The following is a 26,545-nucleotide window of genomic DNA, read 5'->3' on the forward strand; positions in this document are numbered from 1 at the left end:
TTTAGGTTTGTTTTTTAGGACAAAAACTTTTGGGAAGGGATGGATTGTAAGAAGTTGAGAATAAGGATTTAGTGTAAATAACATTGACATTATGCCATGTCGCACTGGCATTGGTATAAAAGGAGAGGACATGTAATTTTACACATCTTTTTGACACATTAATACAATTACAGTCTTTCTCTCCCATCTTGCTCACAGCTTCTATGGCTTCTCCTTCTTTCCTGTCTTTCTCTCTCTAAATCTAGTATTTCTCTCTCCTCTTCACTCTTCTTCTCTCTCTTCCTGCAGTCTTTCTCTCTCTTTTGCAGTCTTCTCTCTCTTTCTCTCTCCCTAGTTCTCTCTTTGACAGGTTTGGAGTTGAGCTACTTGAGGATTGTTGTGCACTAGAAGACTATGTTGTTATCAAATACATTTCTTTCAAAGGTGCTTGCACTGCACTCATAATTTCTTCCTTCAAATTTCCTAAGGATTTTGTAATAATATCAGCTATTTCGCTTCATCAAGTGGGGACTGAGATTGTGGTATAGAAGGCATTCTTGTTTGTATCATATAGACTGGAATAGAAGTATACGGATTTAAAGGTACACTTGATACATTTGAACTTGTAGTTACTGATGGATTTAAAGGAATGGTCACATAAGACACATTCTTAGATATTCCACTTGAAGTGCTTGGATATTCCATCCGAGGTTCTTTAAATAAGTCCCTCTGTCATCGTTGGCTAAGTTGCATTTCTTCCCACCATCTAGCATGTGTTTTAGCATCAGTCGGTGTAGCTGGCCACTATAGACTAACATGTTGATGAGCTTCAGGATTAAGCCCATCAATAAATTTACGCTTTTGTGTGGACTCATCAGGAGCTGGATTCATCTTTTGAATAATTGTCTCCATACGTTCAATGTAATGTTCAACACTTTTGGTTGTTCCTTGGGACCAATAATCCAATTGAAGGGCTAGTCTATCTTGGAAACCTTACCGTTAAAATTTCTCTAGGAATGCTCTTGATAAGGCTGCATGAGTCACTTTATGTTGGGCATCTAGGTTCCCGTACCACCTTGTTGCTTCATCTTTTAATGTTGTAGGGAAGATATGAAGCTTTTGGTTATCGTCTACTATCTCATTGGCGACACAGGTCACCTCAAATCTCTGCAAATGCGCATCAGGATCCTTGTCCCACAGTCCCCCAAATTGCATAAAGTCAGCTAATCTGATTGGGTTGTGAACCATTGTTTCTCTAAATAATATCTCTAACCCTAAATATTGGGTAATATCCAACTACGCAGGTTTCTTAGCCTCCTTAAATAGTTGCCACAATCCAAAATTTGATTCTAAATCCCAATCAAAAGGTGGTTAAGTACTCCCTATTGTAGCATTAGCTTCACTCCCCCTACTTACACTATTTTGTCTACTCCTTTCCCCAGTGACATTACTAGTGCTTGAGGTGACTTGATCCCATTGATATGATTTTACTTCACTTCCCTTTGATGGTGTTCTATCAAATGATATACTAGGCCTAAAAGGTTCTACGTTTCAGTTAGACACAACATCTATCCCCAGATTCAACAATGCATTCACCATTTCAAGCCTTTCTAATAGCCAAGCCTCCTGTCGCGCCACACGTTCTCTCGCTCATTGATCTCGAGCATCATTTTGCCATCTTCGTCTCTCCTCTAAATTCATCCACTATTAATGAAATAGCTATTACTGTCATACTTCAAAATTTCACACGTTTTGTTTGAAGCTATAATGTTAATTTTTTTTGATTGCATGTGCGCTTAGAAGGTTTAGAATTGTTGGTAACTATGGGTCTGTTTCTCCATAAGGCAACTTTTCTTCTTGCTCAAGGATTAGGCCTAAAATTTCAGCGACCTCTCTAACGTCTTTTGTGTCGAAAATAACTTTTGAACCTCTGGATACACGTATCCAAGGCAACACTCATCCCATACTACTCTTCTAAAAGTTTGATAAGCGTTACGATAATACCAATCAAAGTGCTATGATACACTGATTGTATTTATTTCTAATGCATCTATTAGCCCAAAGTGTGCTGCTAATAAAGCTATGGTTTGCACGCAATTGTCTACAAGAAGATAATTGTTCTACATCTATAGTTACTTGTGGGCCAAAATATTTTCCTCCCTCTACTAATTGTGTGTCTCTTGCCCAATCCAATATTTTCCTTTGGCAATCTTGGGGCAAATTAGGAAAATAGTCCCTTAGAAAAGAGACCTCATGTTCACTCATAAATACCTAGGATTTAAATATCCTAGTGAGATCAATCACTCGTTCGAGTGCACTTGGCTCTTGGAAAATGCACCAGAAAATGACCCAAGACACTTTTGACCGGGTTGCCAAGCCAACTCCTGCGAGTTGTTGCACTACTGAATAGGTGATATTGGTAACTAATTCCTATGACTTATTCTAGCCTTCCTCGATAGTTACGATACTCGTTCGTAGTAGTCCAACTAATCTAATATCTAGAACTCAATAAGCTTACTTAGTCTTACACTTCACTTTTGTTTTCAACCTTCATGGCTATGTCTTTATATTGAACACTAGGATACTAGGCCTAGGGTGTTTATCCCTTGGGGAATTGGTCTCAGGGCAACATAGATCCAATGGATCTATCTACACATCTCCATTTCAATTCCTTTTAAATTATCCCTTATCTACCTTTATATAATAATTTTATTTTATTATTTATTAATCAGTAAACATTTTTCTTTCCTCTTCATTACTAAACATCGATCAAGATAAAAACAAGTTCTCTCTGCACTCTTATGTGTACACATACATTGTTTACTTTAAACCCCTACATCTCCCCTTAATTATCAATTATCCTAGTGGCCCTCCACTCTTTATCTTAACAATCATCTAAGCATTTTTAAAAATGAATAACTTGTAAAAGTTTAATATAGATATTGAGACGTCCCCTCAAGCCATCATATAAATAATTTGCTAATTTTATGTTATTTATAATTCGATTAAGAATTGTAATTATTTTCTAACTTAGCAACTATCATAAAATACCCTTACATTCCTTTTTTTCTCCCCATGTCATAGATTAACACACCGCATATACTCTTAATTATGCCAAATAAAAAACACCATACTTATATGGATATTTTCTTTAGCAAGAATAACAATAAATTGATTTTTAAAATTAATTCCTAAAAAATTTACTAAATTATAAGAAATTTGACATCTAGCTTTTCCATGGAAAGATCATAACTTTATTGATGCAAAACATAATTTTTTAAATGAAAATTGAAAATTTTACTAAAAAATAACTATTTTGAACGTTTCAACATGTTAATTGATCTCCAAATATTATCAAAAAATTTCTGTAAACTTTCACCATGATAGAATTTATGGGAAAAATATTTTAACTCATAATTATGCAATCAAAAATTTTATAAAAGTTCATTTGTGCCATTTTAAAGCTATTTTAAAGCATTTTAGCTATTTTTGATTTTTAAGATATAAAATAAGACATATATAAATACAAATAACCATTTAACATAGAAACTCAAGTCTTAAGACATTTTATGAAAAATTATAAACTGAGAAAATATTCATGTCACACCATTTATTTTTGTTAAATGAGATAAGACACTTGACAATACGAGTCGAAATCGCGTTTTTGAAGGCTGTGTCCTTTGCAATCTGGCCAAGAAGAAGTCTACCCAATCATTGTGAACTGCAAGTTCATCATTTATTATCTCTCGAGAGATCCATTTTCCAACTGCATGGTTGCCTTAGGAATGGCCCCTTAGAACTCTTTTAGATTAATCTTGGATTAATCTTAAGCTTGAAACTATGGCTTCCATAGAGTTGGGGATGATGACTTGTGAAGGAAAGAGACTAATTGATTATGTTCTCAATTTGTTGGCAAAATCATGCGCGAGGCCAGGCAATTGGAAGCCCAAAAATCATTCTACTAGCCTGCCACTTCAGATTAGGTACATTAAAGCTCTAGTTTAGTGTTTAGGGAGAAGACATGGCGATGATGTTCAACGACAAAACATTGACTTCAATTCTCCCCTCTTGGTCTCCATGAGTTGTGTAGATTCTTGATCATTGAGCTTGTTGGTGAAGACAATATCCCCACGAACAAGTATAGGAAACACAAATAAGGGGCAAGCTTTTGCCCTATATTGTAGCCTGTTGAAAGATTCTCTTATCATAACAGCACCAATGATGCCTCTCCTTGTATTATGCTGTACAGGATGTAATCTCGTTCCTAGATGTAGGTGAGGTCCTTGAGGGTGGTAGTTTTGCGAAGGCTATCGATGATGCGTGCCGAGGATGGTATCAACACCATGGCACCTTCAGGAATTGTAGTCCATTTGTTTCTTGTGTTGCAGCAGTGGCCACTCCCAAGCATCCTAGGTCGGGCCTCAACAAGTCAGTCAAGTGTAAGACCTCAAGCCCTTGCAATGGCCAGTTGCTTACTTGCCCCACCTTTTGCTTCATAGCCTTAGGCCATGGATCTTTCAAAGGGGGCCCCAAAGGTGGTGGAGGAGGCTACGACTACTCCTATGGCAGCCCCGGAAGTGGTGGTGGGGGTGGTGGATTGTGCCCTTCTTTGGAAGGTATAGAAGCTCCTTTGTTGTTGCAGTTGCGGCGGCATTATCATGATGAGGGTGCTTCCTTGATGCGTTCGAAACTCTGTCAAGCTCAACAAGGGATGTGGTTGTATTTAATGCTTCGCTGAAGTGATTGGACGCCATTGCCTTCTCAAGGGATCATTCCAATCTTCTATTCTGCCTTTTTAACTCAAGAAGCTCTCTTTGTAAGGCTTGAACATCATTTCTGAGAACCAGTTGATCACAAGCAAATTCTTTCTCATTCTTGTGTCCTCTATATCAGTTTCATGGTGCCAATCCTCTACTTTATCGTCATCACATTTTCGCGATGCATCTTCTAGACTTATTTTTGAACTTTGAGCATGAGGTGGAGGAGGTGGCGGCGTGGTAGCAAGGGGTGGCCCGTGGCTCTCCCTCTCTCTCTCTCTCTCTCTCTCTCTCTCTCTCTCTCTCTCTCTCTTTGCCTACCTATCTCTGTTATAATTCGGCCCTCTCTCTCTATCGACAGAATCTATCTTTGTCTTTCTACTTGTATATTGACGTGCCCTCGCATTCGCATTCTCCTCTTGCCCCCCTCCTCCTCTAGGCGTCGTGTCGCTTTCCCTCTCGCGTTAGAGAGACGTGCCCTTTCCCTCAAGCGTCCTTTTGCCATTGATTTTTGAGGGGCCTATCTTGCTTGTTACACAGCTCTCTCTCTCTCACTCTGCCTGCGTTGATAGCCTTCCTCTTATGTTATCGATCAATCGACGCCTCTTCCTCTTGCTCACAATCCCTCCTTCTTCAACGACGTCTTGCAACGGTTTTTTTCTTTTCTAATTTTCAACTTTTTCTTCTTCGATTCATTTCCTTTCCCCACCCCCTTCTAAACCTTAGAATAGACATTAAAACAATCAAATAGAAATGTACCAATCAACCCTCTTCCACAACTGAGCTTGGACCACCATCATGTTTACGTTTTTTAGCCCATGACTCATCATCACAATCTCTTCATTCATTCTCGAACTAACTCCACACCCTTGCAACCACCACATGCATAGCCACATAGAGAGGAGTTGATAGAGAAGAAGAGGAGAAAAAGAGTAAAGAGGAAATTTCAGATACTAATTCTTTGCTCTTTCTCACTCTATCCATACTACCTCAAATATAGTATTCACCACAAGGAATGGATAAAGAGAAAAAATAATGAAAGAGAACTTCAAATTTGTAATACCTTAGCTTAGCATTCACTCCGTGAGCTTGTTATGAATACTTATCTTTGAAGATGTTGCTACCATATAAGATTCTTCCAAAGAACCTTTAGAGCTTTGAATTTGACGATCTTAAATCTGGCTCGCATTGTTGACCTCCACATCACATAGAGACATTAGATTTATATATAGTTGTGGGTAGACTAGGTGCGAGGTATTCGTAGAGGGTTCATGCATCAAACCCTTAAAAGAATAAGGGTGTGTCAAATGATCCTCACATTGAGCTCATAAAGTGTAACACTTTGGCTTGGTGGCCCAAGCAAGGATACTTTAATTAAGGAAATATAATGTGCTTTGTATTCCGGGTTATGAGGGGCACGCAAGTGTTAGGTGATGTGTCGAACCACCACAAAGCTCCTAGACCTGCCTCTTTTCACTAAATCAAAATCAAATTTGGTGTTGGAAAGAGGGGAATCATGATAGAGAAGAGAAGATCTTATCTTCTCTAGGTGATAATAATTCCGTATGGGAAAATTTTAGATTGGTCATGGTTGGGATTCACTAAGGAAATCTATCACATTTTATCTATAGCACGACCTTACATCTCCTAGCCGGACCACAGAGACATGTTCTCCAAAAACAACAACAACGAACACCACATCTGCATTAATTAATGTAAAAAGTTGGTAACAATGTGCCAATTGTGTACAATTTTGCTAATTTTTTTTGCAATATTAGGCATTGTTTCTAGGTGTTGTCACATATATACCACACACACACACAAACAATCACAAGGAATGCCTACAAAACAACACAATAACAACAACATATAAGATATCGACAAAAGAAATGACTCACATGGATACGACCAATTGACCACCCCAGACAATCCACATCTTGAAAATTTTTAGCATAAGAACACCCTGAGTTGGACGGTTTGGACTCGATAGAGTGGACGGAAAAATACAAGCTAGGGGGGAGATAGAACGATACCAGCTCGTGACCCATCACAGGGGCGAACTAGTTGTAACGAGAGGATTAGCTTGGAATGACCGAGACTTATGCGAATGAAAGCTTTATAAAGTGCAGACATACATGCACGCAATATCCCTGTGTCAAGCAAAAAAAAAAAAAACAATGTACCGTGACTCAAATCAATATGACAAAGAAAACTGAACTAAACCAAACCACAATACACTGATAACTAGACCACACTTAACTAAGATAGTCAATGATGGATTGAGGAAGATGGCGGGAGAGGGGGATGAGAAAGAAAGCTGTAAGGAGGGGGGATATTAGGAGAGAGAAAGAGGGAGAGGAGAGGATGAGGGTCGGGGAGAGAGAAAGAGGGAGGGAAGAGAGAGAAGGAGAGGGGGGTAGGAGGAATGATTGGGGAGGGAAGGGTTTTTTTTCTCTTTCTTGGTTCTTTCTTCCTCTTTGTTTTTTGTTTTTCTTTTAATCTTTAAACTTTAAACTCAAGGAAATGGCTAGGTACCCTTGTCCCGCATGCATGTGCGGGGTGAGGGTAAAAAAAATTTACAGTGATGGGATTGAGCAAATGTAGAAAAAGCAAGTAGGTTTGTCAAATGTGATGCAACAGATGTATTGGCACACATCACAAGATGAAAACCAACCATTCATGCGGCATGCAGGGGTGATAAGAAGATAAAATTCATGAAAAATTTAACTATGGAAGATTCGAACATTAGATGAACATGCCATAAAAAGCAAATTTGGGTAGGACAATTGGGGAAAGGAACTGAAACACACCGTCAATACGTCCGGTGACAAAACAAGCGTTCACATGAAAAAATGTCCAAAATTAGGCATGAGAAGACACCCAAAAATTAATTCAGGAAAATTCATTAGTCAAAACAAAGTGTGGAAAGAAGGAAAAATGTTTGAGATGAGGTATGGGTCTTCTCACGTCAGAACATAGTTCCAATGAGAAGAGGACCCGTTCTCATGGTAAAAAAGAAAAAAATGCAACTAAAAACATAAATAGATATTAATTTGACAAAATCCAGTGGGAAAAACCAAGGGGAGAAAAAATGGAAATGTTCGAAGTAAAGCGTCACATAGGATGGGTAAGTGAAAACGCAGTTTCGGGGACAGTGGGGTGTGTTCACATGGGAAAAATAAAAAAGACATGCAAATGGGGTCAAAAATTAATTCAGGAGAATTCGTGTATCGGAACAAAAGGCAACAAAAAGAAAAAATGTCAAGGTAAAAGTGTTTGATAGGCTTGGTAGGTCAAAATGCACTTTCGATGGTGAGAGGACAAGTTCACGTGGGAAAAATAATAAAGATGAGCACGAAAGCACATGCAAAATTTAATAGCACAAAATCCTATGTTGGAACAGTGGACTGTAAGGTCAAATAGCAATTCTGGCATGAAAAATGTACGTTCACATGAAAACACGGCCAATCTATGTAAAATCCTTCAAAAGTTAATATCTCATGAACCGTCAGACAAACGACAATTCTGGCACGAAAAAGGCACGTTCACATGAAAACATGGCCAACCTACGTAAAATCCTTCAAAAGTTAATATCTCATGAACCGTCAGTCGAAACAAAGGGTTGAAAAGGGCTGACGGTTAAATGTGTTGAACAAAGTTAATGTCTAGTGCAAAGGGACGAATATGAGGGTAGGTTAAATGTGATTTCCGGTGAACATAGGGTGTCTTCACATGGAAGAGTTACAAAAGAAGGGAAATGGTCAAATGGGCAAGGAAAAACCCTAGGAACAGGGTGAAATTGGACTGGTGGATGGGAAAGGGACCCTAGTAGGGTATAAAAGAGACATTTCAATGTGTAAAGACCAAGTTACAACAGATGCATACATTTATGCAAGCGAGATATGTGAGGCCACGTCCCCACACTTAAGACCTTATTGGAAAGGGAAAGAAACTTAGTTGAACTTATAGATAAGAGAGGACGTCCCCACTCTTAAAACAATACATACACTTGCAACTAGAAGGGGTAGTGTTAGAAACACTTGGCTCATTTAGTTGATATTTGTCTCGATGTGCAATGTGTCAAAGTCATTTGTGTAGGAGGTACTATGCAACTCACATCAGCACACTTTTGGCATGGCAAGGACCATGAAACAACACCCAAGGAGAGAGCCTTGTCGATGAAGATCGCGATTAAGGTGTCGAGGACTATTGTATTTGTCGAGGAACGACAAATACAATAGTCAGCTCAACAATTGCTCATGGGAGGATGATAGATTCGGTACTCACCCCATAGCTCATGTCACTTGAGGAGAATGATTGGGACTTGTATCTCACATCAATTTAGAACTAAAAAAGAGGGATGGTTCAGAAGGAGCATGTTAGCATGAACAGTTGATGGTCTATTAGTGTGTCCCATCCCATCTGGCATAAATGCAAGAAGGAAGGCCAGGAAGCCTTGTTATGTAGTGTGCTGAATAGAGTGATATGTGTATAGTGATGATGGAGGCCTGTCCCATGTGTGTATAAGGAAGCGAAAATGTACTTGTTGCTTGCCAATTGTTGTAACATTTTTCAATCCTCACCTCTCATTGATGAAAGGAAAATCAATCATGCTCAGTTCCCTCTCTGTCTCACACTTTGTTGATAGATACAGGAGGGCAACTGAGTTCCTCACACCCATTGATGTCATCCTCAATGCCACTTGTATATAGGTTGTATGCCTTATACGCAATTGATGGTGCAGTAGTGCATCCCACCTTGTGTCGGCATATAGTGTGAGAAGGAAGGTCAAGGAATCTTATAGTGCCGTGTGCAGGAACATATTGTGCTTTTTGCATTGAGAGGCCTGACCCATACATGCAACACTCCATTTACACATCTCATCTCTCTTTTGGAATTAAAGGGCAAGGTTTGGTCAGTCACCCCACCCTTTATCTCAGACTCATTTGATTAATACAGAGGGCAGCCCATATGCACATCCCCATCCTATTAGGATGAAAGCTCACATCACTCGAGGGATTGTTGATGAAGATTGGCTTGGTTTGGTTGATGATGTCTAGTAGAGTCAGTAGATGAAGAGGTACACCTAAGGAGATAGCCAATACATTTGGAACTTTGTTTGCAGGTGAGAGATGTCATCTTTGCTGTAGGAGTCAAATGCATTGATGGAGTTGCAAGATACAATGTACTAAGGGAGGCGGCTTTAGAACTGCATTTTGGAAAGTTTGACTAATGATTCAATTGATCTGTATACGCAGGGGTGTTGCCACCTTTTCCACAGCTAGCTTTGCGTCCAAGGGTGTTTGCCACCTTTTCTTGGAACGAGGCATGTTGTGACATGGAATTTCTTACTTTTCTCCCATAATAATTTTGATTTTTTTCTTCTTTTTTCTTTTTTCTCTACTGCCGAGGGTATTTCCATCTTTTCTCAAAGAATAGGTTGGAATGATAGGGACCAAAGCCCTTTTCTCCCATGATATATATATATATATATATATATATATATATATGTACGTATGTATGTATACATATATGTATATATACATATGCATATTTTTTCTTTTAAAAAAATTCCAAGAGGAGAATGGCATGAATACCATGTATCTGAACCATCATCACCACCTCTATTGGATCAGCCAAGAAGGGAGCAAAGTAGGTGTGGGAGGTGGTTGTGAGGGGCTAGAAGAATGAGGCCATCTCATCAAGATGAGCATGATGGCTATCAATAGCAATAAGAGGAGGAGTATAGTGTGATGCTCAAAAGGGATAGGATTGGTTGACTGTGATTATCAGGATCCCCAAGGAGGGAAATACTTCTTGAGGCAATAGCCATTAATCAGAAAGGGATCATTAGAAGCATCGATGGCCTACACTTGGATAGAGCTGTTAGGGTTGACAGCAAGTACCTTAAATGGTCCCATCCAACATTGTTGTAGTTTTTCTGGGAACTTGCCAAATCATGAATCATAGGCCAGGACTAAGTCAGCTTCCTTAAACTCTCTATAATTGATGAAACTATCGTGATAGGCCTTTCATCGAGCCTGGGTAGCTTTGGTACACTATAGGGCCATCTTGCGAGTCTTGTCCATACATTCCAAGTATAGGAGACGATGTTGTAGGGTCTCATCATTGCTAGGTATTCTTGGATAGCCACTCGCAGAGAATGTAGTTTTAGCTCTACAGGAAAAATGGCTTTTGTACCATATACCAGTTGGAAGGGTGTCTATCCTCCTGTAGTAGCCTTATAAGAGGTTCTATCACCCAAAGGGCCTTTGTAAGTCAATCGTCCTAATTGCGGTAATGTACACCAATTGTCCTTGTCAGGATTGAACAATGGATGCGATTGGTGACTTCGACTTGGTCGTTGGCTTTGGGGTAGTAAGGTGTGGACTTGCGATGGAGGATTTGTACAATTCTATCAGTTCTTCCATAATCTTGTTGAGAAAGTGAGTACCTTTATCACTTACTAGCTCTAAAGGAATACCAAAGCAAATGATGATATTCTCATACATAAATAGGGCCACACTATAGCCATCATCCTGTTTCAGAGCTTTAGCTTCACATCACTTTGTGACATAGTTAGTATAGACCAAAATGTATCTGTTCTACTTCCTTTTGGTTGGCAGATTGATGGGGTCAACGAAGTCAATGCCTCACTTCTCGAATGGCTTTAGGGAAAGGATGGGTTGTAGGGGCATATCACTAAATTTGGTAGGCTTTCCCATCCCTCATTGACAAGCATCACAACATTTGCAATAGTCAATGTAGGCCACCAATATCCTACGCAAGACAGAGCCTTTTTGGTGGTCACTTCTCCTACAAAGTATCCTTCATAGGGCCTGTCATGGCATGCTTTTAGAGCTATCCCAATCTTATCTTCTGCAATACATCTTCTCAATACTTTATCTTTGCCCTTCTTGTACAATGCATCGCTTAGTAGGGTGTAGGGGGCTGATTCCACCAGAAGCTTCTTCTTCTCACGACTAGAGATGCCAAGAGAATATTGTTGAGTTGCCAAAAGGTTGGCTATGTATGTGTACCATGGGGTTACATTTTCAACTAGAAAGAGGGAAGCATTAGGGAGGTCTGGGTCATCTTGCTCCTCTTCGTCACTCTAAGGGATTCACGATAGATGATTAGTCAACATGGGATCGATTAGATTTGGTAACTACTTTAAAATCAAAGTTCTAGAACAGAAGGAGCAACCTCACCATTCGACTTTTCACATCTATCCTATTCATAAGAAATGATAGGGCCTCATGATCCACATAAAATTTGAAATGCGTCGACAAAACAAGTAGTGTCGCAATTTCTCCAAGGAAAACACCATTGCGAGGCATTCTAACTCTTTGTCATTGTGTAGTTCCTTTCTTGATCATTGACCTTATGACTTGTATAGTAGATGGGTTGATATAACTTTGAGGAGCTTTTTTGGCATAGGATTGCTCCTAAGCCTTCAATTAATGCATTAGTGTACACATGGAATTCCTTCATCTAATCATGAGGTTACAAGATGGGTGCTTCAATCAGACACTGCTTCAGAGTGTTGAATGCTTTCTCACAATCATTAGTCCACATAAACTCTGCATCTTTCCTCAGAAGCTTATGTAAGGGGGTTGCCTTTGTTGCTATGAACCTTTTGTAATAGCCTACATAGTCAAGAAATCCCCTCAACTATTAGAGGTTGGTTGGTGCAGTTAAAGTTGCAATCTTCTCAATCTTGGTAGGGTTTGTTGCTATCCCTTTTATGTAGAGACAATGTGGCCTAGAAGAACTCCTAAAAAGACTCCAAAAAGATGCATTTGTTGGGGTTGAGAGAAATCCTATACTCTTGACATTTGTCTAAGCATTGCTCTAGGTGTCCCTAATGCTTAGAGATTAGGCTATAGACACAAAAGTCATCTAGGTATATCTCAATGAAATCATGTAGATGATTTTGGAATGTGGCCATCATCACTCTTTGAAAGATAGCAAGAGTGTTACAGAGCCCAAACGACATCACTCTATGTAAGCATAGGTTCCCCATTTTTTTGTGAAGGTTTTTTTGGATTGATCTTCTTTTGTGATCTGGACTTGATTATATCCACTAAATCCATCCAAGAGGGAATAGAGTTCATGCCCATCTCATTGTGTCAAATAGTTGGTCTATGAAAGGAATAGTCTTGGAGTTCAGTTTTTGGAAGTCCACACATATTCACAACTTTCCATTGTTCTTAGGTACTACCACAATGGGTGAAATCCATTTACTATTGGCCAGTGGATAGATAAACTCAACTTCAAGGAGCTTCATCAATTCAGCTTTCACCAGGGCTAAGTAATTTGAATTCATACACCTTTGTCTTTGCCTCACAGGTTTGGCATTGAGTTTGAGGTCAATGTGATGTTGACACACCGTGGGATCAATCTCCTTTAGATATTTATACGACCATGCAAACACGTCCGAGTTCTCCTTCAATAGATTATGCACGATTGACAGCTCCTCTTCTAGAAGACTGATACCAACCTTTAGGTGATGTTCAGTATCATACGTATCCACAAATGTTAATTACTTTTCACCTTCCACTTCATGGATGAAGGTCCCATGGACTGCTTCTAGGTATAGATCCAACTCCTTCAAGGGAGTGGCCTCCTCGTTTGATACTCCATTAGAAACGACTTCTTTTTTCCATGGGGATTTTGTTGACTCTTTGGGATACTGAAATGATATAATAGCTATTTCAAATTCTTTGGAAGAATTATTTATCTCTTGACTCGAGGACTCATCTTCTGAGGATGCCTCTAGGAATGTCACACACAATAGGAACTATCTGAGTTCCGTTTGGGCTGCATGACTAGCGTTTGTTGGCAAGGTGCATCGTCATCATCCTTTCTGGAGAAGGGGAAATTAAGGTGACAATAGTCACTACTGAAGAAAGGATTATTTTTCTCAATCCATTTCTTATGGATATTTTACCTATGATGTACTTCATTTACTAATCCAAAGCGTACCAGAGTCATTCTGTCCAACAACATGGGATCTTCAACTTCAACCGCTTCTAGAAATTCACCCTCTTCAGTATTCTCCTCTAGTTGTATAGCTTTTTCCATGTCACTTGTGTTGTCTTTCTCTTGACTTTGATCCTCATCTTTGATAGACTCTACCTCGACCTCTGTAAGGGGCTCTATTTTCTCATACTCTCTATTATATCGTCTTCTTCTGCCTCTCTGGCCGCTTTGGTTCTACTCCTATGTTTGTCTTTGTCTCTACTTTGGCCATGTAACATGGAGAACAATACATCCATGTCTCTATCTCACTGTTAGATGTTATTTCAAAAGTCATTCCTAGTTTAGGTAGTAGATATTCACTCATCAATAAGGACTTTGCATATTTTGGGAGTTGGTTTACAGTGTCCACTGTCAAGGACTATGCCTCCATTTTCTTGGGAAAGATCTATTTGACAGCTTCTTTGTCTACTAATGTGCTATCAATTACTTTGTTGGAGGAGTCTTTTAAGACTTTAATGGCAGTGGATCCATCACCTTTTTGCAAACTATACACCTTGACTACCACCTTGTTGGGTCCTCTACCTAGGGTTAGGGTTCCTGTGAACCAATCCGTCTGTGCTCTTACTTCAAAAAGCCATGGTCTTTCCAGTAGAAAAGGATATGAGGACTCTCAGGAATTAAGTATCACTACCAGATAGGTGAGCCAATAGTCTCTTTCTAACCAAGGTTCTCTTCACTTATGGAAGAATGCCCAAAGGCTTTTGTTTTGGTCTACCAATCTTATAAGCCACTGTGTAGATTGCATACCTTGCATGCCTAAATCTTTCATTGTCACATCTGTCATCATGTCATTCGTGAGCCTCAATTAATATGTCTACTATAAAACATCCTTCAATCCACATGCCGGTGTTAGGATCCATGAAGGCGTTAGCCACGTTCAGGCAGTTGTAGGACCAATCCTTGAGCCTTGTCTTCTTGTCAATATGATTTTAAATTTCTTTCAATAATAAGGGGACAACATCATCAAATTGTCAAAATGTGAGGTTTGGTTTGAAGGTGTCTAGGTCTTTGACCAAGTTGTACTCTTTGAAAGGATCCATGGGCTTCTCCAATTGAATTGGGAATAGGGAAACACCCAAAATCTTTCTTTTTTCCTCCAATAGTGGAAAAATATACACTTCTTCTATCACTGGGGATAGTTCTGCATCCTTTTTCTCTTGGACCTTTGATCATGTCTTTGTAATTGTCTCAGTATCCTTCTGTGATACTAGGCTGCTCTATACTATACCATTCTGTTTTGTCATATTTTGTTCTCCTTTAGTAGATTGAAATTCACCATTTTGGTAGAGGGAATATTCTATTTTGGAACTATGGGTTCTCTTTTCTTGATAGGCATTATTGCAACAATTTTCAATTCCACCAAGTTGGAGGTAGGTTCTTGGGTCTTCTGTTGGTTGTCAGTGGTGTTGGCTTTCACAGGAGCTAGATTGGGACAATCTTTTGTAGTGTGGCCTTCTTCTTTGCATTGATTGCATAAGGATCGGTAGTCCATGGATCTAGGATTTGGGCAATTTGGTGAGATGTGTCCCTTTTCTCTACATTTGTAACACTCGACTTCTGATCTTTGGCCACCACCAAATTGTTATTCTTTGTAACTTTGAGAGGAACCCTCCTTGGACCAAAATTAGGACCGAACTCTCTAGGCTTTGGCCCAATACATTGGGTAGTCATCTTGGATTTCAACAAGTTAAATCTTGCTTCTTTGTCTTTCTTCCTTCTCTCATGTATCTTCTTTGAGAGAAAATATCCTCTCTTTGGTTCTTCCTTAAATAATATGAACAGAAGGCTTCAAGGATAGTTGGTTTTGGGGTACATTCAATGGCTAGATGTCCTATACTTGATGGCACTTTCTACAACATGTATTAGAATGCATCACATCTATTCCACTGCTTGTAGCACTGGATATGTTGGTAGTATTCACCTTCAATGAATGCAGTTGTTCTGTAATCACATCCATCAACTCTTTCTTGATGCTTGCAATTGAATTGGGCAGATAGTCCTTCAAAATTTCTCCTCCTGAAGTACTCGTAGTAGGGTTTTGAGAAGTCTTTGTAATCACTGCACAGATTGGTTGGGTTGGTCCAGAGAATCATTTGTTCTAATTCTGATTTAGAGCTCCTATTGAGATTGGTGGTTATTCGTTCCAGTTGGTAGGGTTTCATTGTTGTTGTTGAGTTTCCATTGGGGAAACTATTTGAGGCCACTATTGTTGTGGTTGAACCATCATTTGAGGTGCTGCTATCTACAACCACTGTGGATTTGGTGCATTGTACTGCAACACTGTTTGCATCTAAGGGTAGGGGTAGGGAACAGTTCGTGGGACTGCATTTGGTGGGTATACCATTCTTGGCATGGGATGAGGTAAGAATCCTCTTCCTAAGGTCATTGCCAACCTTGCTTCAACTTCATCATATAGTCTTACACCTTCCACTACAGGTTGATTGGTCTTCTCATCTCCAAAAACTTACAAACTTCTTGTTGTAGGCCTCTAAGAAAAATCCCTTTTGGATGCCTTCATCCAAATGATGGTTGGTCCATCTCTTCAGTATGGATTCCATTCTAAAGACATATACTTCCACCCGTTCACTAGAGGATTGACTTAAGTTCATGAGCTCCCCTTACATCCGCTCCCCTTACGCTCATGACTTAAGTTCATGAGCTCGCCTTATATCCGCTCTTCAAAACCCTCACACCTGAATTTAGTGAGGAAGGATCTCTTCTCACATATCTTTGGGCTCGTTTTAGTGCTTGCCTCTTGATCACGTCATTCATCAAGTAGTTAGCTCCACCCAGTTTTGTTTGAACTCAACAGAATAGAATCAAAAGGGCTTCAATCTCTAGGGGACTTTCTTGCCAACATTTCTTCTACTTTCTTCTTTTCATTGTCTCTGAATTCAGCTTTCATTCCACTGCAGAGGGAAATATATGTAGTTATGAAGGTATCCAAATTCATACTTTTGAGGATCGCCATAGTGCCATTGTCTTGATAATACCAAATTTGGAGGGTTTCAATAGCGTAGGTTGTGAAGAACACTCTATCTACTAATGTCTAATGAGTTGCCAATTGGGCAAGCAAAAGTGTAATAAATGAAGCTGAGAGGAGAGAGGAAAAGAGCTGAAGAGAGACAAAGAGAGCAAGAAGAAGAGAAGAGAAGACAAGACAAGAAGAGGAGAGAGAAAGATAGAAAAGAGGAGAGAAGGAAGGAGGAAGCCATGGAATATAAAGATGAAGGTGAAGGGTATGTTCTTGATAATAATTGGTTGCCCTAGTTTGGGACTCTTACACCTTATATACCCTAGTCAGTGTGACTAGTGTCTAACCCCTAGTTTCTATGTATCCCGCTTGTTACAATCCATTCCCACCCTGAAGGTTTTTGCCCTAAAAAACAAAGAGAATTGGAGGCGAGTGATGGGTGGGTTTAGGGAGGGGTGCAGAGTACTAATCTGAGCCATATTACAATGAAAATGGGTGGGTAAAGACTAGGAACATCATGCTATCCATGGCCAGCATGTTGAAGTAAAATTTTCATAACTTTTGGTAGGCTGCTCATGGAGCATGTTGCATGTCGAAACGGAGATTATGACAAGTACTTTCAAGCTAGGTAGGATGCACATGCTCGAGATTTGGATAAGTACAAAACTATTCTAAAATAGTATGCAGTTTGTAGGCAAAGGGTGGTCAAACAGGGGCATACTTGGCTAGTCTACAGTCCATTAGGTCTCTTGGAGGTGGGGAAATTCATTGAAAATGGTGGCTGGGCACCAAGAGGCTTCTTTCAGGGGTAGGCCTTGCCATTTGATGAGGTATTCCTTGATGGATTGAGACCTTAAGTGCTTATCTCATTGCCAAATGATTGCCTCAGGGATGTACTGAGTGATACCTTCTTCATCTATGGGGGAAAGTTCTTCCACATAGTCCATTGAGGTGCCCATGAAGGGTTTCAACTAGCTGACATGAAACACGTTGTGAATTTTAGTGGTAGGGGGAAGCTCTAATCGGTAGGCCAAGTCACCAACTCTCTTTAGGATCCGGTAGGGGCCATAGAAGTGACGAGCCAACTTGTTACTGCTACTCTCTTTGCATGTGCATTTGTGCCTTTTAAAGATTTACTTTGCATTGCTGAAGTAGGAATTGCATGCGATCCAACTTAGCTTGAATTTGAGAGTTTATCTTATCATTAAAAAGAGTGTAGGGAGGGGAACCTTATACTTGTACAAGGCCTTAAAAGGGGAAACTCCAATGCTAGAGTGGGTGGAGTTATTATAGGAAGACCCAGCCAAGTGGAGCCATGTATTCCAACTATATTGTATATCATGGCAAAAGTGTCTCAAATATGTCTCAAGCCATTTGTTCACTCTTTCAGTCAGATCATCAGTCTAAGGGTGGTATTGAGTGGATGGAGCAAGCTTGGTACTCATGGATGTGAAAAGTGTTTGCCAAAAGTTGCTCATAAACTTAGCATCCCGATCATGTACTATGGCTTGTGGTAAGCCATGAAACTTGAAGACATATTTCATAAATTGAGTGGCCACTTGAGAGGTAATGTATTGGGTCTTAGTGGTGATAAAGTCGACAACTTTGGTGAGGCAATCAACTACCACATAGATACTGTTACACCCTTTCTTGGTCATGGGGAGGCCAATGATGAAGTCCATGTGATATAAGTCCATTACCCTTCAGGAATAGGGAGGGGCTGCAAGAGGCCAGCATGCTAGAGTGTACTACCCTTATTTCTGTTGGCATGTAATACATTTAATCACAAAGTCCTTGACATTCCTCCATAAGAATTTCCAATGAAAGCTCTTGGAAATCCTGTCATATGTTTTGAAAATACCCAAGTGACCAATAGTAGTGTGGCAAGAGTGCATCTCTTCCATGATCTTTTGCGTGAAGGGAGAAGTGTGTGGGATGAAAATCTTGCCATGGGACCAAATAAGGCCATGCTTGAGCTGATGATGATTCTCTTGATTGATATAGCACCACCGTGTGTGGGAAAATTCTTCCAAGTTGAGAGAAGCAAAGATTATTTTATGATCATTAGTGTAGGGTAGTTATTGGAGTAGGACTCCAACTTGGATGTCCATTCCTCCATGTAACATGCCTGCTTATCAGCTATCCATGCACGTTTTTAGTGGTCCATCGAAAGACAAATCTAAGTGTTGCCACCCGGCACTCCCATGGAATGTTACAAGTTTGTCGCCTAGGGTCTCTCGAGTCCTCCTCTCAACAAAACGTTCACGGACGAACCCAACTAGGATCGACTTGAAATCTAGGTTTCTAGTGGACAAGGTCTCTTGATAGCATTCTAGCATTGGGTCTTGGATATCCTACTTTACACAAAGATACCCAAGCCGAAGCAGACCCATGCCGCACTTGGTTCAAAGAGAATGGGAAACGAGAGGGATGCGCTGCTCAACCTCTCTGCTTGTAGGGCATAGTCCCATTCCAGTCCCCTAAAACGACATGAATCAGGCTCTAACCTAATAGTACCTAAGGATCATACAATTGTAGAACCTTGTGAGAAGCCTCCTAGTCTTCTGGGTCCACCCTTCCATAGGATGGACCTGTCGGGGATTCCATCCATCCACTTCCCTCAATAGGCATTCTTTAGTTATCTAATTAGGTCCTATCACATTTATGTATTTAAAATCAACTTCTTTAAATAAGCCTTTTAGGGAACATGGTTTGTTCATGTAACTTATGGCACTGACATGAAAGCAGTTCAAACAGGTTCCTTGGAAGTAAACTTTATATTAACATCTTAATTGATATATAAATCTTGTCCAAAAAGGACGATTCCCGCAATCCATGAGGATGCGTCTTCTTTCTTCTAAGTTTTCGCCCTTGCACTACTAGCAGGGCCTCGAGAATCCATCTCGAGTCACATAGATCCTTTGAGTAGGACCCAGAGGTAGGGAATTTATAGCTAGAGCCCCATGGCATCCAAGCGTCCTCCTATGTACAAACTAATCCATGGAGAGACCTCTCATGGCGGGTTCGGTCCATGTTTCCATCATGGTTATTTGGAACTTCCGTGGCTAGGGTTGGCGCGGCCAGCTGGGGGTAGCTTGACGCACCCTCCAAGAATTCAACTTGACTCATTATTCGAATTTATTTTGTAAGCTTGGATCACACATTCCTTTCACAGACAATGATTCTAGATTTACAATCACAAACAATAATGAAGGCGAGTGCTTAGGACATCTCCTAAGGTGGAGTTCCCATCTTTGAACGCTTGGCGTTGTCCTTCTTGGGTCTTTCTTGCCTTGGCATCAATTTCCATTAACTTTTGAGGGATAGAGAATACCCTCTTTCCGACCTCACTCGTATGTAATAGGAGCGAGCAATTACACTATTGGATTAATATTCGATAGTCTTCAGATGGTAGCTTCCCTAAGTTGCTAACCTTTGGTTCTTATACTAAGGTCCAGGTCTTAGATAATTCAAACTAGGATTTCAATTGGTTAGTTGGTAACCATTTTCCCACCTTAGAATTTTATTGGGGTTCTAAGTTTATCATGGGGTTTCCTTCCCTCAAGATATCAGGAACTTTTGTTCATTTCTCTCGCAAGTCAAGAGTAAACTAAGCCCATTTACAATCCTTAAATAGTTGCGAGCATTGAATGTAACGTGGCAAATGGTCGTTCTTCTTGTGGATACGACATTTGAGTTTTCTTGTGTTTTCTTTGAGATGTATCGTATTTTGAAAATGATATCTCCAAGAGTGTTTTGGAGTCATCGCGGCTGGTTATTGGGATAGAGACCAAAGAGCATGTTTACTTGACTCTAAGTCAAAATATGGTCGTGATAAGAATTTGACTTATTTACGATTGAATCCTAGCTGAGTTGAGTTAAACCCTAGCCTTATTTATCATATAGGATTTCATTTACCAAACTACCTCTTGCAATTTAGTTTAGTAATTCACATGCGTGTCTTAAATCTATCTTTTAAGATGAATCCCTATTATATAGTTCAACCAAAACTGTCCATGATGCCATGCAAATCTAGATGCAAGTCTTTCTTGAGTTGATGATACGATGCGGGATTCCCATTTGTGAAAATTCCTTCTAGTGCATTTACGCAAATCATAAAGCGTATCCTAAATATTTAAGTGCGAGTGTACATGAGTTCATCATACCTAACAAAAATGCGGGTTAATTCATTCTAATGGTCTATAGGATACAATTGACCTACAGGGAATATTTATATACATTTGCAATATATGATGCACTTGCCAAAATTCGAACCCAATACTTGGCTTAGTACTGCAACAACCCGTAGATGCTTAATCTATTTGTGGCTATTCATGGTTATTAAGCCTTTACCCCTACATTTTGAGTTATGCAAGTTACGCGATGTGAAGTATGACTTCTTCCTAATGATGTCTATGCTTTAGTGTTCGGTTCAAAGTACTAGACACAGTAACAATACTTGGTTTTGGAGCGTCAAATTAGCGTTTACACCCAATAGCCCGTTCGTGTTAATGGTGGCATCTTTGCCTGATCCTCGTTCTATAGTTGCAGCCTTTTTGGTCACTTGCAAGAGTCTGCGCTTTGGGGCCATTTCGGAGCTTGGAATACAGCCTTCACTTCTTCGAGAGCACTCCTTTGTGCTGGAGTTCCCTACGCCTTGCCTTGACTTTTCTCGATCTTTTTGTCAACTAGAGGGCGGTTGATGAAGAAATCATGGGGATAGGAGTAGGGAGAGATGAAGAAGGATGTTACACCCACAATATATCCCCATATGTGACCTATTCCTTAGCTAGAAATCTCTCATGTACCATAAGTTAGGATGATGTTGCAATATAATTGGAGGAATAAATATCATTTCCATTATCTCAAATATAGCCTCATGGTATAAGAAATTATTCGACCCTAAGGCTACCTGATACATGATGGGAAAAATATCCCACAAATGTGTAGCTTCCTCATCACTAATAAGTTCCTATGAGCACAATTTGTATGCTAGTTTTAGTGCAAGATATTCAACAACAGTTTTATTCAAACAAGTGTGGTTATTTTATCAATTCCTTTTATAAGTTAACAACTTAGCCTTACACTAAAGGCTCTTTGGAACCTAGGCTCTAATACCATGTGTGAGATGCCTCATAAAACAGACCCGGATGAATCCTCTTAGTAGTAGACTGAAATTCATATCCATGCACATCACCATCCTGTCTCCCCATTGGAAACCTTGGACTTAGTTGAACATGGGAATATCAGTTCTACTTCATAGGGGAAGCATGGACAAGTCACCCCTAACAACAATCTAATGCCCACCTAAGAAAGACCACTTGGACCTAGCTTATTGCAAATGCTTACATGGAAATATTCATATACATCAATATTATCAATCAATGTTATATAGCAATCATCAATCTTTTTTACAATCCTAGGGTTTTTTAAATGCGTTACAAAAATCCCTCCAAGATCAACAAATGAAAGTGCAAAAGCTTGAAGAAGAATTGAAGCAATATAAAGACACGGACAAGACATAGCAACGGACACCCAAAGAAATTCAATCTTGGAGAAGGAGAATGCTTCATTGAAATTGCTTTTCGAGCAAATGGAGAAGAATAAGCACATTGCAGAAACAAAATTACAAAGGTGTAAGCAAACTCCCATGGGCTATAAGGAAAGAAAATATAGATTACTTACAATGCTATCACTATCCTTGAATAGTGGAGCATGGAAAAGACATGTGCAAGCAATAAGGTTCATCAATTTCTATGAAAAGACAATCAAAGTCACTCTCTAATTATTCTAGGTCAATGAAGATGCTATGGAAAGGTATTATAGGTGACTTGCATGTTAATTTGGGTATTTTTGGAAAAATCTTAACTTAGTCAAGGTGATTGAATAGTCCAAATTTTGTGAGTCTATAGTCCATAGCTTGTCATAATTTGAAAAAAGAGATTGGGAATTTTTTAACATTGAAAATTTACTTGTCTAAATTTCAAATAGGAAAAAAGTAGTTGAGGTTATTGTTTTCATTGTAGATAGATCCAAATTGATGCAAATGTAAAATTTTTGACATGAGATTAGGGTAGGCAAATTGAATTAGCACAATGTAATGCTTCTTTTGCATCTTAGATGAAGGTTATAGATATATAGATAGATTGGAAGTAGTCTAGGTAATGCAAAGAGTAGACATGATATAGATCTAATGTTTTTTCAACCTGCTCTATCAATTCCACACATATGCAACAAAGTATTGGCATGCATAATAATCAATGTAATCAATTTCTCTACTTTGATTTCATGAAATATATGTGATGTGAATATACTTAGCAAGATTGGTATCTAGCATAAGTGCTATCAACTTGGCCCTGCTTTAAAACATTCCTTGGCCATCCATCAGTGGGTTGAAATGTAGGCTTTTTTCTATATTTTCTTGTGTACGTTTCTACAAGCTCAATAGCCTTGAAAAGGGTGGTATAATTTTGGTCCATAACATTAGCTAATAAAGAAGGATCTAATACATACATATATTTATGGAGCTTTTTGTCATCACTTATGCTTTCCCTCCTCCTTGGGCCACATGCCAAGGAGGAGCTCCTCCTTGGGCCACATGCCAAGGAGGAGGGTTCCTCCAAGTGCTCAAGGGATAGGAGTATCAATCACATGGACATTGCACATGGATCCTTTTCAAAATTCACCCACGAAAAACAAGACTTTGATTATGATGATTGAGTATTTGACTCATTGTTTTGAAGTACATGCAACTCTAAATGCAATAGTAATAACAATTGCCAAATTTTTGCTTGAAAAACTAGTGGTGAGACATGTATCTCCAAAGGAGATATTTTTAGATCAATAGAAATAATTTACATATGAAGTACCCATCCAAGATTTCCATTTGTGGATTCAACATGTATTTGCATCCCCATACTATTGAGATAAATGAGTGGATTATTAGAGCACTTTATTATAACCATCAACAAAAAATGCTTGCTCCACATGCATAGTGAGATTGAGGAATTGATTGGTGTATTCTTATACGATAAGAATTCTTTTCTCTAGTTCATACCACTCCCTAGCTCGCTTCTCTTTCTCAATTAGGGATACAAAAACTTCAGCCATAAGCATCGTGAATGCTTCCCAAGATTCCACCAGTTAGTTCTCTCTTTTAATGTATCACCACCAAGTATAGGCGAACCCTTCCAAATGCAAAGTGGAAAAGTGATTTTTCTTATCCTCACTCCTAGGAAATATATCAAAGTATGATTCCAACTTTTCAATGCACTCCTCAAAATGAGAAGGTGAAGTTGGTTTCCTATTATACTTTACCAACACAATCTTGTCTCTTATCTCTTATTCATGGAAAGGTTGTTGTCCACGAATAGGTTGGTTTGATCATAATTAGTACCTATTTGTCCTCCAAAATTTGATGATATGCTTATATAGGGTGGCTGAGAAGTTTTTTGGTATCTACCCATAGGTGAAGGACCTCTTGGAAGTTGGGAAGTCAACCCATGAACTTGAAAATTACACCCATTGATGTTATCTATATGGTCCTCAATTCTTTGCCAAGTTTCTCCTACCTCAAATTGACTATTGGATATACCTCTCTATCCAATAATACCTTGGCTTTAGGAATTGGAATTAGTAGGCTTTACACCCATTGATGTTATCTATATGGTCCTCATTTCTTTGCCAAGCTTCTCCAACCTCAAATTGACTATTGGATATACCTCTCTATCCAATAATACCTTGGCTTTAGGAATTGGAATTAGTAGGCTGAAGTGGAAACATGAGAAGAATAATTTTCACCAAGATCAAATGGCACATGCTGTAACGTGCCTAGGTTGTGACACATTTTAATAGTCCATCGGGAGTTTAATCTAAAAGATGCCGCATGGCACTCCCATGGAATGTCACAGGGTTTGTCAGTTAGTGACTCTCGAGTCTACTTGACAACGAAATGTATTGGCCAACCCTATTAGGATATCAACCTGAATCTTCCTGGGTTTCTAATGGTCAAGTCATTCTATAGCCTTCTAGCATTGGTCTTTAGATGATCTAGTTTGCGCATAGCATCAAAATTGAGACGGACTCATATCACACTTGGTTAAAAGGAAATGGGAAATGAGAGGGATGCATTGCTTGATCTCTCTACCCATAGGGTAAAGTCCCATTCCAGTCCCCTAAAACGATATGAGCCAGGGTTCTACCCTACATTATCTAAGGTCAATACGTCATCACGATTTGAATGTTGAGAAGCCTCCCAGTTCTCTGGGACCACCCTACTATAGGACGGACCTGTCGGTTGTTCCGCCCACCGCTTCCCTTGATAGCTTTAGTTTCATACTTACCTAAGGGGACATTAGTGGTAACACATACAAGCAAATTCCTTAATCAACTCGTTAGTCACATGTTCCTTTACGTAATTTTATGCACTGACACAAAAACAGATCAGACAAATTCCTTGAAAGTAAAATTTATATTAAAATTTCAACTGAGATACAAATCCCATCCATGGGAAAATTTTCGCAATCCGTAAGGATGCGTCGTAAAACCCCAAGACACTTGATTAGAAATCTTCTAGATCGCTCCTTCTTCTCCCTATTCAAAGTGTTGTTTACTGCCTGTAAACTGCAATCACGATGTGCACGATTTCTCCAATCCTTCTTTTTTTGTATTAAATCTCCAAAACAAGCTGAAAAAACCACTTACTTTTTTTACATGACATCTTGTTCTAGAAATCTCCATAACTTTTTAGAATATTTACAATAAGTAATATCTAAAATATCTAAAATTTCTAGTTTTTTCCAAAAAATCTAATATTTTTGGACCATCCATAATATACACATTAACACTAGTGATTAATATGGATAATAACTCTCATTCACATTGTAACTTCTGTGAAGGGTGGCTACAATCCTTATCAATCCAAGAAAAATGTCAAATTACTACTATTTGTTTATTTATATTTTTAATTAAATAAAAATTGTTAGTTATTAATGTTAGTTAGTTTTTACTTCAATTAGTCTTTAGTTAGTAACCTTACTAACTTATTAATTGACTAACTAACTTTTGAACTAACCAACTAATTTTTAATTGCATGGAAGTATTACACATGGCCACTCAAATTAAAGGCAAAGCCATCAAATGGATCATAAAACTGCTCTTGACCACCTCCTCATCATAATTTTCAATTTTAACGAGCATGGCTCATAATGTTTGGATACTCATCTTCAACTTCAAAATCCTTTGCAAAACTCTTCCACCCCAAATTGACTATTGGGTATAGCTCTCCTTCCAATAATTTACCTTGGCCTTGGGAATCAAAATTAATGGGTTGATGTGGGATGTTTGCATCATTGCATAGCTCAACTTTTGTCTTTATTCTCCTTATCCCCCCATTTGCATTTGCATCCATTGACTGAGTTGTGATATAACTTGGGTGTTAGTTTCCATAAGCTTATCAATTGAAGCCTGCATTGGAGCATTGGACTCCATAAGTTCATTAGTAAAATAGTTTTTTTGCTACTAAATATCACCATCTATTCCATTCTTGAAAGCAATTCTGCATGCCTATGAGCATTTCTAATTGTGATATAATTTGGGTGTTAGATTCCATAAGCTTATAAATTGAAGCCAACATTTGAGCATTGGACTCCATAAGTTCATCAATAAAACACTTTTTTTTTCTACTAAATATCACCATCTATTCCATTCTTGGAAGCAATTCTGCATGCTTATGAGCATTTCGAGTTTCATGTTCATATGTAGTGTTACTAAGGATACTAACATATCCTTG

The sequence above is a fragment of the Lygodium microphyllum genome, chromosome 21 (genome assembly GCF_053477565.2).
Source record: "Lygodium microphyllum isolate KBCC chromosome 21, Lygodium_microphyllum_v1.1.10, whole genome shotgun sequence".
Lineage (NCBI taxonomy): Eukaryota > Viridiplantae > Streptophyta > Polypodiopsida > Schizaeales > Lygodiaceae > Lygodium > Lygodium microphyllum.